The sequence below is a fragment of the Cyprinus carpio genome, unplaced genomic scaffold (genome assembly GCF_018340385.1).
Source record: "Cyprinus carpio isolate SPL01 unplaced genomic scaffold, ASM1834038v1 S000006694, whole genome shotgun sequence".
NCBI lineage: Eukaryota > Metazoa > Chordata > Actinopteri > Cypriniformes > Cyprinidae > Cyprinus > Cyprinus carpio.
In genome coordinates, this window is record NW_024879306.1 from 247215 (window position 1) to 261530 (window position 14316).

The window sequence follows — 14316 nt, forward strand, 5'->3', positions numbered from 1 at the left end:
TCATAATTACTAACAGTAAGTTAATTAAGATTTCCCCTCTGCTCATTCACTGCAAATAATCTACGGTACATCAATGGTGCTACATCATAACATACACTTTCAGAACATGTTCCATCCAAAACGTATTAGACAACATTAAGAATGAAACGGTAGAATAAGAATGACTGCGTCTCAAATTCTAACGAGCTGCATACCAAGACAACACTTTTGAGGACCACAGGTGCGTTCTGTGTAGGCAGGTCTCTAGGGTTTGAGACAGGAACAGACAGCTCGATATGGGCACATGGACCCTTGTTTTGGAGAGCAGCACAACAGCTGCACAAAAACCCACCGCCATGATGCTGCGCTGCTTCCCGTAGCTGCACAGCCGACACGAACACATTAATTAACGCCGAAGTGAGACACACAGCTGACTTCAGGGGTTGTTATGCCATTGAAGGTAATTCTGAAATATTATTTCTAAAGATTTCCTGCTGATATGAGTCCCTGTTTGGGTTTGTTTCCAAGTTAGCTATAGCTACACTAGTTAGCCTCTCTTTGTTCATATGCAGAGAATATTATATACAATTGTTATTTTTAAAACACGTGCACAGTATTTCCTAAATATTTAACTGAACACATATACAAGTGTAAATTGAGATATAAATCTTTTAGAAGGCTGCACCTTTAGCAGCCTGTGGCTAATGCTGATAGCATGTCAGGTTAGCTGTGGGAAAATATCAACGTACTTCTTCAGTAAACAGACGCAGTGGATGCATATTACTTTTACAAGTGTATGATTAGCATGATATTTCATGTAATGTCACTTTGTGGAGGCCGCGTTTTAGAGTATTGATGAGTTTAATTGGGTCATTAGCATAGCACAGAGCTAGTTGTTTATTAGCTTGTGTGTGTTGATTTTCTGATTTTTTTTATTTAATATTTTAAATGTGGTATAAATATGATGATTAAACATCATTAGACTTGTTTCTAATTAGCGTTGCAGTGTGTGTGTAACTGGTTTGTTTAGGTCTTGTAAGGCGCTAGTAGTTGTCAAGTTAGGTTTGTTTTGACAGTTCCAGTTAGCGAGGTCATTTAGCTGCCTGTTTATTATTTACTTTTAATTATATGCTTGTTATATAAAGTAAGACATTTGGGAAAACATTTTTACATTTTAAATGGTTATGTATCCGAGTTCTCCGTAAAACATTTAGCTGCAAAAACGGTTTTCAACGTTGATAATAATAAGAAATGTCTTTGGACAAAATCATCATATTAGAATGATTCATAGAGTGATAGTTTTAGTTTGCTTGGAAGACAGGAGTATTATACATATTATACTATTATAAAATAAACAGCTGTAAATTGTGTTCTTGTTTGGATTGTAAACAGGCTTTGAGATATCTGAATCATGTCATGTAAATAATTTGTCTTGTTATATAAATCTGATTAAGTATTTGTGCCATACAGTGGTCTAGGAATGCCCAAAGAGAAATATGACCCGCTTGATTCCAGGCGGATGTACACTATCATGTCCAGTGAGGAGGCAAACAGTGGGAAAAAATCCACCTGGGATGGGCTTGAAATAACTGGTATGTCTCAAAGTAAACCCTCTGAGAGAAATCTCAACTTCAGATCGCTTCTACAATGAAAGTGAAACTTATTAACAAAGGAGATATTTTTATTAATGCTTGTTTATGCCTCAGGTAATGTTCGGAAGTCTCAGCTCGGGCCTTGGTCGCTCACTCACCTCACTGCTCTGCACCTCAGTGACAACTCCCTGTCACGCATCCCACCTGAAATCACCAAGCTGCACAACCTTGTGTTCTTGGACGTGTCATCCAATAAGATCAGGAGCCTGCCAGCAGAGCTTGGCAACATGGTGTCTCTCAGGTGAGCTGCTCGGAGCAAGAGCTGCGTTATTCTTTCCATGGATCATTTGTTCCATTTAATGTGTTTACAACACGGGGGGGGGGGGGGGGGGGGGGATAGCGGAAAAAGGTCCTTAATGTTTTCATGAGCACACTTGATGAAACTAGATCACTCCCGACAGGGTTTCCACAGTCATGAAAATGTCAGGGAATTTTAAAATTGTGATTTCCAGGATTTCCTTATCTCAGTGTAATAAATGTAAATAGTGAATTTAAGCTTCAATTCTTTAAAAACTGGTTTAATAACAGTTAAAACACTCTTTGAGTCCAATCTTTATAAAATGATTTGTTAACACTTTAAAATAAAGTTTCATTTGTTTACATTAGTGAGGCCTGCACTGTTATTAATGACCATTAGGTTTGAGCAGATATTTTTTTTCTATATTTTCTAACATTTTTTTCCCCTTTTATTTGTGTATCTTACTGTATTCTATTTTTATTCTTTTTTTGAAATTGTACAGCACATTTGTACACCCTTTTAAAGTGCTATTTGTGCACTTTTTTTTTTAATCAAAAGGGTTGCTGAATGTAAAATCTCACATATAAATAATTGTATTTGCCACAACATTAGCAAAGATTAACAAGTGTTGTAAAAAATAGGTGTTTGTTAGTTCATGTTAGATAATTCAGTAATTTTAACAAATGTGAACATTATTATAAATGTTAACAATGATTTTAAAAAAGTCCTTATTCAGTCATCACAAATGACATGAAAAGTGTGACATTGGTCAAGATTTTACTGAGAAGTTTTATTTATTTATTTGTTTGTTAAGTTTAGCATCAAGCACGTAGCTGGTATATTGGTAGTTTTCACATTTGTTTCATGGTTTCCACAGGGAACTACTTTTAAATAACAACCAGTTGCGGGTTCTGCCGTTCGAATTGGGGAAACTGTTTCAGTTACAAACACTGGGGTTGAAAGGTGAGTGGTCATTGTTCTGGTGATTGACATCCTCACTGTGTAGAGAATGTTTCCTACTGATTGTTTGTGTGTGTCTCTGCAGGCAATCCACTCACTCAAGAAATTATATGACTCTCTACCAGGAGCCAGATGGTACCCGGCGACTGCTCAACTACCTTTTGGACAATCTTGCTGGTGCTATCAAGCGCAGTAGGTGTCACAGGCTAATTAACTGTTAAAGGATCTGTCTATGTTTTTTGTTATAGTGTCATGGACTGTTGTCCAAGGTTAGTAATATTCACTGTTAGTGCTGTGCGATCTATCAAGTATTCACAGTATGTTGATGAAGATTTTTGGAGGGGGGGTTTAATGTGAAATTTCCCAAGGACTTGTGCCATTTGACTTTGTTTTCTTGCAACTATTCATTATACTACAGTTTAAAACTTTTTTTTTTTTTTTTGGTGGGGTGGGGTCAGTTGCATTTTTTTCACGTTTTTGAGATATGTATCTTGTGCTCATCAAAGCTGCATTTATTATTGTTATTTATAGATAAAAGTAAAAACATTAATATTTTGAAATATTATTGTAATTTAAAACAACTGTTTATATATATATATATATAGTTGTAATTTATTCTTGTGATGCAAAGCTGAATTTTTAGCCATTACTTCAGGCTTCAGTGTCACGTGATCCTTCAGAAATAATTCTAATATGCTGATTTGGGTGCTATATATATATATAATGTTTCATTAGAAAATATTGCTTAAAATTGCACAGTTGATTCAAATTATTATCCTGAAATAGATATGCTTTGTCTTCTCAGTCCCAACAGAGCCACCTCCGTCCAGGTCCTGGATTGTGCTGCAGGAGCCTGAAAGGACAAGACCAACCGGTAGATGATTTTATTTTTTATTTTTTAAATAGTGGAACATCATTCAAAATCTAAGGACACTTTGCCTGATCCTTCTTTCTCCTCTTTGCTTCATCAGCCCTGTTAACTGTAATGTGCTACAACGTGCTGTGTGATAAGTATGCCACACGCCAGCTCTATGGCTACTGCCCACCCTGGGCTCTTAACTGGAGCTACAGGAAAAAGTCCATTATGCAGGAGATCCTCAGCTGTAATGCAGATATTTATCAGCTTACAGGTAAAATGAATTTATGTAATCCTAAATTTTAATGCAGCTGTACTAAAATTGCATAGCTTGTGGTTGCTCTTATTTAGTTTTAACGCAAAATATGCAGTACAATTACAACATCTCAGACCAGCCAAAAATGCTAGGTCAGTCTTTAAAACTCTTTAGAATGTATCATAACTGAAATGCGTGTTAATGTAATTTTATACATGTTTTTTTAAATACTTATGTATGTACCACATAACAAAGCCACTTAGAATGTATTGAGAATGCCTGTCCTAATAGATGAAGTGCTCTCTTTGTGTTTTGTTTCTTTGGAGGTCACTTTTTTTTTTTTAGTTCAGTGATTCACAACAGGTAGCTCTGAATAGTCAATGCATGTATACCCCTAAAGCACTGTTTGTCAAAATCACTTAATCTGCTGTATCATACCCAGGAAGTGGAGACAGAGCAGTATTACAACTACTTCCTTGTGGAGCTGAGTAAACAGTGATATGATGGATTCTTCAGCCCAAAATCCCGGGCCAGAACCATGTCTGAATCGGACAGGAAACAGTAGATGGATGTGCAATATTCTACAAGATTGAAAAGTGAGTAAAGTAACACTCAAAGGTTGAGAATTGTGGTATCAGACTTCATCTTAGAGGTTTGTTTCAGTGTTGTTTTGAATGAACACATGGAACTGGATTTTTCCTTCTTTGCTGTTAGGTTCAGCATGGTGCAGAAACACACAGTAGAGTTTAACCAGCTGGCTATGGCCAATTCAGATGGCTCAGAGGCTATGCTGAATCGTGTCATGACCAAAGACAACATTGGAGTGGCTGTGCTGCTGGAGCTAAAGAAGGAAAGTTAATAGAGTTGTCATGTGAGTATCTGCACAATTCAGATTTTTTCCATCGTGACATTATTTTCATGACAGTTAAGCACCCTCCTGCCCTTATTCTTTTTAGCATAATGCAAAAAATCTTATATTATTATTAATTTGTACTGTAAAAAAAGATTAAACAATAGTGTACACTAGTGTTTGTGGTCAGTATAATGTTATTTTTAATTAATAAATAAATAAATTAATACTTATTTATTTAGCAAGAACACATTCAACTGATAGCAAAAAAAGTGACATAAAGATTAAAAATTAAATCTTTAATTAAATTTTTTTTTCATATAATATATAAAAAAAAATAAAAATCTGCTTTTCACAAAAATATTGAACAGAACTGTTTTCAACCAGATCAGCATATTAGAATGATTTCTGAAGGCTCATGTGACTGCTGAAATTCACCTTTGGCATCACAGGAATAAATTGCATAAAAAGAATTGTAATATTTCACAATATACTACTGTTTTAGTAAGTGGCCGTGGTGAGCATAAGAGACTTTTTTCAAAACAGTTACTTGAAGTTGAGTCTGGGTGAAAACGCAGTTTTGATTTTACTGGCTCTGAGTGCCAGTTTTTGACACAGTAGAACACAATATCCGTTGTCACGCCTTGAACATTGGGTAGGCATTAAGGATACTGTGGGGTTTGAGTGATACATTAAATCCCAAGATATTCTCAGTGGCTATTGGCCAGTTTTTTCTCATCATCTGTTTCTTTCTCCTGTGGGGTTCCTCAGGGGTCCCCATTTTGGGGCTATTACTCTTTAATTAATTAAAAGTACATGCGTCCTGCTTGGTAATATAATATAGGAAATGTAAAATTTCTTTTAATTTCTGTGCTGTTGATTCTCAGATGTACATTTCATTAAAATCTATGCAGCCTCTCATGGACTGTCTTGAGGATATTTAATGCTGGATGGCAAATAAATTTCCTCCAGATTAACAATGAGAAAACTGAGGGTGATTATCTTTGGTCCTTCCAAAAGCAGAAACTCTCTATAGCCAGTTACTTAGAGAGTCTTACATCCATATGATTAAGTCACATGCATAAAATGTAGGTGTTTTTGACTCTGAGCTTTTTCTTGAAAAGCAAATTAGCTTAGCTTTTAAAAACAGCTACTATCAATTGAGAATCATTTCCTGACTGTTTTGGAATTCAGTTAAAACTTTTGTTGATTGTTTTTTAAAGCTCTTAATGGACAAGCCCCATCTTACACCCTCTGATCTTAATATTATTATTTTTAATTTAGTTAAATCCCTCCTATCTGCCAAAAAAGCCATCTTTTATATGCCCCACGGGTCACTTTAAATTGAAAAGTGACAGAGCCTTTTGCAGTTGCTGCTCCACGGTTAGGGAATCAGTTGCCACCTGACATTAAGTTGTGCTCCTTCTATTTCTGTCTTTAAATCTAGACTTAAGACACATCTTTACTCTATAACCTTTCCTGATTACTTTAACTTATAGACTAGTAACTAACTTGTAGTTTTATATTTTTACTGTATTTTATGATTGTTCTCCACAGCACTTTTGTCAGTGTAAGCTGAATTTAAATATGCTCTATAAGTTAAAATGCACTTACTAAAAACATATTACTGTATTTATTCAGTGAAGTTTACTGTATTGAAATCTAATGTAAATCTAATGAAAGTATTAATGAATATAATATGTGTGCATCACAAATATAATGCTACAAAAATGACAAAAAATGCAAATGTAATTTCCTATTTTCCACACCATTTCCAAACAGCTGTGTAATTTATTGTAATATATGTCATTTATAAACTTTTTTTCACTACCCTAAATGAAGTCTACATTATGCTCATCCAGTCAGATTTTAATTGAAAACAATGTCTTTATAAAAAACTTTTCTACAGCAGGTAAATCTATCCATGCTATGGAGAAACAGCTTCCTTCTAGTGGCAAATGCTCACATGCATTGGGACCCAGAATATTCTGACGTGAAGCTGGTTGCAGACCATGATGTTCCTGTCAGAGGTGAAGAATATCATAGACAAAGCCTCCGTAGTCTGAAGCTCTCCTCCGTATCTGGAGAAACCAGCAGCATCCCTTTGGTGCTTTGTGCCGACCTCAACTCACTCTCCTGACTCGTGGTAAACCTTCTTAAAGCCAAAAATATTCAAAGTGACTTGTTTCTATTTTGTGTAGAATAGAGGTGTTTTTGAGTCTTGAAACAGATGATTGACTGTTGTGAGTTTAACAGGAATAACTACTTTCTTGCTCATTGTGACATGCTCTTGGTTACCTCAGCGATGTGGGAAAGCATGGACATTCCGACTGGAATCCAGTCATAAAAAGGGAATTTACAGTTTAATTCTGAATGTCACAGACATTTGGAAAAATTCGGATAAATTAAATAAAAGTAGGGCTGTACAGTTAATCAAATTTAAATTATTAAATTGTTGAAGTTTTATGAATTCAGTTGATTAGGTATGCAGACCAAAAAAAAAAATAACCGGATTTTTTGATTTTAATAAATTTTGGTTAAATTGTGTAAGCTTCATTTTTTTTTTAATTAATTAGACACTTTTTTTGATTTACTGAACCTTTAATTTAATAATTAAAATAGAATCCTAAAAATTTTAAATGGGAAAAAATAAAACCGCTTTCATGGGGCCCCTAATCAGCAGAAAATATAGGATTTTTTGGAAGAATGAAAATGTTTTTTTTTTTTTTTCAAGCACTGATGAAAACAAAATAAGGCCAATTACATTTATCAAAGTAAATCAGGTTGATTTCTGAGTTCATCTTTTTTTGCAGTATTGTCTCAATTGCAGTAGATACAGGTATGCTTTGGTCAGACATGTTTATTTGAGTTTTAAATCTGATCGTAGGTGTTGTGGAGTACCCTGAGCACAGGTGGGGTGGACTGCACACACAAAGACTTTCAAGGAGCTGCGCTACAGTGACAGTCTGAACAACTTCAACTGCAACGGCAAAACCGGCACATCTAACGGGAGAATCACGCATGGTTTCAAGCTGAAGAGTGCCTATGAGAATGTGATTATGCCTTACACCAATTACACTTTTGACTTCAAGGTAAGTACCATTGAGCTCACAGTGACAGCCGTTGTTTGGAGTTTACGAATAGCCATGTTAAATACTTTGGTACCAAGACAAGTTTTACTATAAAATCTAGTTATTATTTCTACTGATCAATAGTACCTATTTTTGTGTCACAGTAGGGCCTTTTGCACCGCTTTAGTTCCAGAACTAAATGTACAGTACTGAAGTATCGGAGCTGTTTTTTTGTTGTGTTTCGCGGGTTACACAATAATGGACATGAAATGTCGACGTATACGTAAAGTGATTGAAAGAATGGAAAGGAGGAGTAAGAATCTCCAACGACAACTAGCAGTGATACATTTGCTACAAGTGCCTGCACTTCAGCGTCCATCTATCGCTGTTCATCAAACTTGTGAAATAAGTTGACACTTGATTGTTTACAGTATGTTTACACAGCGTTTTAAATCACGGCGGGTGAGGGCGTTTTCCGAACGCGTCTGGCCAGTCAATGTATCTTGCGTCACGTGTAGAGAACCAGTTGTGCTGGTTAGACCCTGCTCTGGAGTAGCAGATAATTTGGTTCTCGAAAAAGGCAGTCCGGTACTAAAATCGCACCCAGTTCCGGCGGTGTGAAAACGCCAAAAAGTGGGTAGTTCCATAGTTAGTTCTGGTACTATGAAAAGGTTCCCGTGGTTTGAAAGGCCCTAATGTGTTGGTACGGTATAGAGTGGGTAGTTCCATAGTTAGTTGTGGTTGTATTTGAAGGTTTGTGTGATTGTGTTGTTGCTTGCTCTGCCGTGTACCGTAACATGACAGAAGAATGGCAGAAAGAATTAATTGTTTATTGTGATTCAACGGTGCATGCTCACAACTCCCTTTTTTAAACCCATTTTAGGGTGTCATTGACTACATCTTCTACTCCAGACCACAACTGAACGTGCTGGGTGTCCTCAGGCCTTTGGACACAGACTGGCTCCTGGAGGAACAATATCATTGGTTGCCCACACCCTCACATCCCCTCTGATCACTTCTCCCTGTTTGCACAACTGGAGTTGGTCCTGCCTTATCCTCCCCTTCTCAATGGAGTCCACTTAGCTGGGCACAGGTAGTGAGCCCTTCTGGCCACTGGTGGTTGCTGCAGAGTCACAGGTTCTTATAAGTTTTTCTGAAAAAAAAAAAAAAAAACGATGAATGAAACCTCTAAGCAATTTATATATTTAGACAAATAGTTTCTATTTGTAAGGGAGTTTTTTTTTTTTTTTTCTATCTGTTAAGCTGTAGATCTCATTTTATTTTTGTTGAATCATTCCCTCCCCATAGGCTGATATATTATCATACTTTTAATTGTTGGGCATAGCTTGTGTGCATGAAATGTGTCCAAACTGTAAGAGGAGGGTAACTCACTTTGTCACACACTCAAAGGAATTGCAGATTATTTTAATTCCTTTTATGGTCAGACCTTAATACTAACAAACAGCCATTGTTGCACTTCTGATCCTGCAAATAAGCATTAATCTTTTTTTCCAGCCTAAATTTAAAGTTCTTTAAAGTTAATTTTCCACTTGGACTTGCAGTTGAATTTCATTTCATGCACACCTGCATAACTCTCCTTTGGATGAGTGACTAATGTGTTTTACAGACCAAACTCAGTAAGTAAAATCAGTCCCCAAATAGAAAGGAGAGTGGAAGCGAGCTTTGTGGAGCTAGTGCGGTGCTTAAACATCGGTGCTTCATCTCCTGATGTTTTTATTCTCCCATCAATGGTGCAATATTCAGAACATTTTAGACATTCTATGCGAGGGCACTGTAACGGAATGTTTTTTAAACAAGCTTAGACAACATAAAAAAAGCACTTATTTGTCCTTCTCCCTCAGGTGGGAATTGGAAAAGTTGTGAGCTTAATCGTGCTAAATGTAAACCAAATTATTTTAGATGTTTCGATTCAGCGGCACTGCTTTTTGCACACTTTTATTTTAACCCGTTCTATGGAGGCAGGCTCTCTATGTTTCTTTGTACCACAGGCTATGTGAATAATTTAAACAGGAGGTTTTTATTAGAAAGGGAGGTTTTATATAAGAAGACTAAACCAGGGAGTCTTTTAACACAGCGATTTCTCACTGTATTGGGCTGAAAAGGATTTCCCATACCTTTTCATCCTCTCATTACACACACGCATACACACATCCCTGGAAAGATCTGTAGCACTGTTTCTTAAGGTAGTAATGCTCTGACCTAGCCTTAGCCACCTTCTTTATTGAATCAGAAAGGTCCTCCCAGGTCTTTGTATAAAATTTAATCGAATATAATATAAATGGACAGATTTAAGCTTGACCTGATTGTATATGAGCCACATGCAAGAATGCTTTTTTTTTTTTTTTTTGTATCAAGAAATAATTATGATCCAAATTCAGACAATTAAGATTGTGTTGTACATTTGTATCAAAATTAATCAAAACATTAACCAGTTGTGTAAAAGACAAAGATGTTGTTTCTGGTTCTCACTGCCATACTTTTTGCACTCATTGCTCATTTTGCACTCTTTTTTTTTTTTTTTTTTTTACTATAGTAATTTATTTTCTTTTGTAAATTTCAGAGTTTCATGCTTTTCTTGTCCATTCAATCATTCATCTTAAGCTATTATTTCAGGTGTGTCTCACTGTAGATATACATAAAGGGAGGGGAATCACGAAGCTACGTAACATGCCATCTGTCTAGTGTGAATCAAGTCAGTAACACTTCTACCATTCCTATATATCGTGCAACTCTGTATCTGTCTTGCATACTCTTCGGTGAGCAACTTCCCAACCACTGGTCTAAAAAAAAAAAAAAAAAAAAAGGATATTCAGTAGTTTCCTTTTAGATTGCATTATGCTATCAGTGTATCTTCATTTTTCTGAGGTCGAAGAGTCTTTAGAAATTGGGTACTAAGAATGTTTTGATCTTTAGTTATCCACATTTTATTCCAAATTTCTAAACATTTATAATTTTTGCAACCGCACCAGACATTTTAAAGTCTGATACACTTACATTTTCAATTTCATATTATATAGCCATAATCTTTCTGTGTAGTGCCAGTTTGATGTGTTTCTTCTGAAGCCAATTGCAGGAGTTAGATTTTCCTCATATGGTACTTCCATGTGGGATTTTTATTTTTGAAACTATCTCCAAAACCTTTAGTTCGGAGCCTTTGGACCAAATTATTCATCTCTGTGATTTGTAAATGATGTGTCCTGGCAGTGGTCTATTTGTTGTTAATGTATTTTGGTTCACTAAACTGACATCAGCATGACCATCACAACATTTCAACATGTCACTAATCAGTGTCTTTTAACTATGCAGCAGCATGGCTTTTATCGTCTTGCTTTGTTTAGCAGTAAGAACCAGAGCAGTCTTTTGTTATTTGGGGCCTCTTCACAATATTCTTCAGCATTTTGTTTTGTCTTAAGTGACCATGAGTTGTTAATGGTATTATAGTAGAAATGAGATTCGTTTTTTTTAAAAGTGTGAATAAAATGTGTATTGAATATTTCCTTTCTACAAAACAAATGAATTGTGTTGTGTATGTGTATATAATGAATTCTCCTGCATTATTGGTGTCTATTTTTGTTTAATGATCTGGTTCACAATTACTAACATTTGATTATTGGTCCTATAACATATTTTACTTCTCTGATTGAATGATAGAAAGACAGATCATGTTTAAATCTGTAGATCGTCCTGCTTGTTAGTAGACTATTTTTTATGAAATTGAATGTCGTGATGGAGAGCTGTTTGACACCAGGTGTTTGTCGGCAGATGGTGTCCTTGCTTAAATTAAACTGTCTGGTGAAGTATTTGACTTGATATCGGTGCAATCAGTGATAAGTGATTGTACTTGACGATTGCTGCTTAAAGTGCTAGAAAGTAATGGAAACTAAATTCAGAGACTTTTGTGTTTATTTATTTTCAAAATTCATCCTTCCCAGACAAAGACATTAAATGAAAAAAAATCTTACTTTTAGTAGTGCACCTCCAACATGTATGCTTAAACTAATGAGAAACTGTGCAATTAATGGATCATGTCTTTTTTTACTGTTCTTTCCTTTTTTTTTCATTACCTCTTGCTTTCTTTCTGCTTTACCCTTTATATTATAGAACAAACTTTCCAGCCTTTTTTAAATACAGAAACCTGCTGCAATAAAATTGATAGATTAGCTGGACCTTTTGGTTTTTACCCTCCAGATACTTATGTTTCGTAGAGGCCAATGTCCTTTTGTAGTAGTTTCTCTGTGACTAACACTGTACATAAGATCATGTAGTACATGGGATCAACTCTTGTTTACCATTCAAGATAAAGCCAGCAGAGATACACATCCATATTAAAAAAAAAAAAAAAGTTTTCATGATATTCAATGAATGTTCAATCTCTAACAAAATCCGAAAAAGGCAGCTCTTTAAAAAATCTCTGGAAAAGAATGGGTAAAACAACTATTTTCTCTCGTTCTCTGTATTCTTAGTTCTAGAGATCTGTACATAGAGGTTCCTTTACACTAATGTATTTTCCTATCTATGGTTGATAATAAATTCTTTCTGCTTCATTACCTGTTGTTAATTCATTTAATCTGCAGGAAAGTTTGGACAACTCTGCCTCTGAGTCTTTGAGTCATTATGCTACTTATAGGTCAGGCCACTCTCATTCACCTAAAGTTTTAATTGTGTTTTGCTAATCTTTTTATAAGTGGCTTTTTTGTTTTGTTCTCCTTGAGAGGCTTAATGATCTATTATCCACAAGGTGGTGCCCTGTGAACAGAAGGACCACAGCAGGCCACTACACATCCAAGAGGTACAAATATGAGCTGAGAACATAGACCAACAAAGACAAAACATAGCATTCTTGTGAAAACCTAGGCTCCTGAAATAATAGCATGTGATTATATCAAACCTGTACCTTTTTATAAAAGTACTGTGTGAATTAGTTTTAGATGCTTTTATTTTATTTTTTTTCTCATGGGAAATAACTTGTTTCAATCAAAATTGACTGCAATTCTGCAAATAAAGCTCAGTGCTGTTGTACTTTTCATGATGTGGAGCCAACCTAAATCCACTCTCTTAAGAAGTAAAGGCAGTGATAGTTGATGCTTTCATTTTCTCCTTGCAGACTTGTATGTCTTCTGTTTTGGTTATGCCCTTCCAGGCTTTCATCTTGCAGCAGTAGGCCTTTAAAGATGGATGGAGAGGCCGTGTTTTTGCGCCTGTTGGTTACTTGCACACTGACGGTGGCAGAGTTTGAAATCTGCTAAGTGATAGCAGATGTGTGACGCTCGTAGCATCACTTTCTCTTTCCTCAGATTACAACAACACCCATTGCACCTGACTACACGCATTCATGCAAAAGCCTGTGAAAAACATGACTGACTCGCTTCATGTGTTGATTTACTGGTCGCAAAGTTCTGCTTCAGACCATAAAGCAAAACAAGGCCAGGAGGAATGACAAGCCAAAACCAAGCTTTTGATGTGTGCCTTAGAAACTAACTGTGATAATCCTTTACAACTTACTGGTCCAAAGGTTTTGTAGTGAGTACTTTTAACAGTTTCTTTTTTTTATTTATTTATTTTATTTACTGTTGATATTCTAGCAGCGCCAGGATGCATTAAAAATGATTTTTTTTTCTAGTCTTCCTCTTCATTTATTTATTATTGTTAGTTGTTTGTATATATCCAGGGAAGCCCAGATGTTATAATAATTGAGAGGATTTTTGAAGTACTTGTAAGGTCATGAGGCAAGTTTAGTGTTCTATAGGCACATTTAGTACACATTGGTAGAATTCAAAGTGCTTAAATAAAATAGAAGTAAAATAATCATAAAAAAAATAAGACCACAAGGAAATAAAAACAATTTAAAAACTGAGGTTAAAAATTTATAAAATTAATAATGCATTTAAGACCATTAACAAAAAGAGAAAATGAAGTATACATAAAATACAGTGCAATCATTTTGGATTACATTAAAACTACAGTGCAATACTATAAAATACATTGCAATCAGTTCGGACATCGCACAGTGCTAAACAGAGGAGTTTTGAGTCTGGATTTAAATGTGGCTATGTTTTAACACATCCTGATCTCTTCGGGAAGCTGGTTCACAATTTGCGGGCAGGCCAAAAGCAGACTACCCTTGTTTTGTGTGAACGCCCTTGGTATTTCTAACTGAATCGATCTAATGATCGGAGTGGTCTGTTGGGTTTATATTCAACTGAGCATATCTGCAATGTATTTAAGGTTTTCCTAAGCCATTGAGTGATTTTTATGAACAGAGGTTAAAAGTACTTTAAAATCATCCTAAATATAACTGAAAGTCAATGTTAGGAAAGCATGCAGGTCTCTGGTGTGATATGCTCAGGCGCATTTTTCTGGTTCCTAGGACAGAATTCTGGCAGCAGCGTTCTGGATGAGCTGCAGCTGTGTAATGGTTCTTGTTGGGAAGTTT

At 35.7% G+C, this 14316-nt stretch overlaps 1 pseudogene; it reads left to right on the forward strand.

Moving 5' to 3' along the window:
• Positions 1-108: 108 nt before the first annotated feature.
• Positions 109-8994, forward strand: LOC109066289 (annotated as a pseudogene).
• The last annotated feature ends 5322 nt before the right edge of the window (positions 8995-14316 follow it).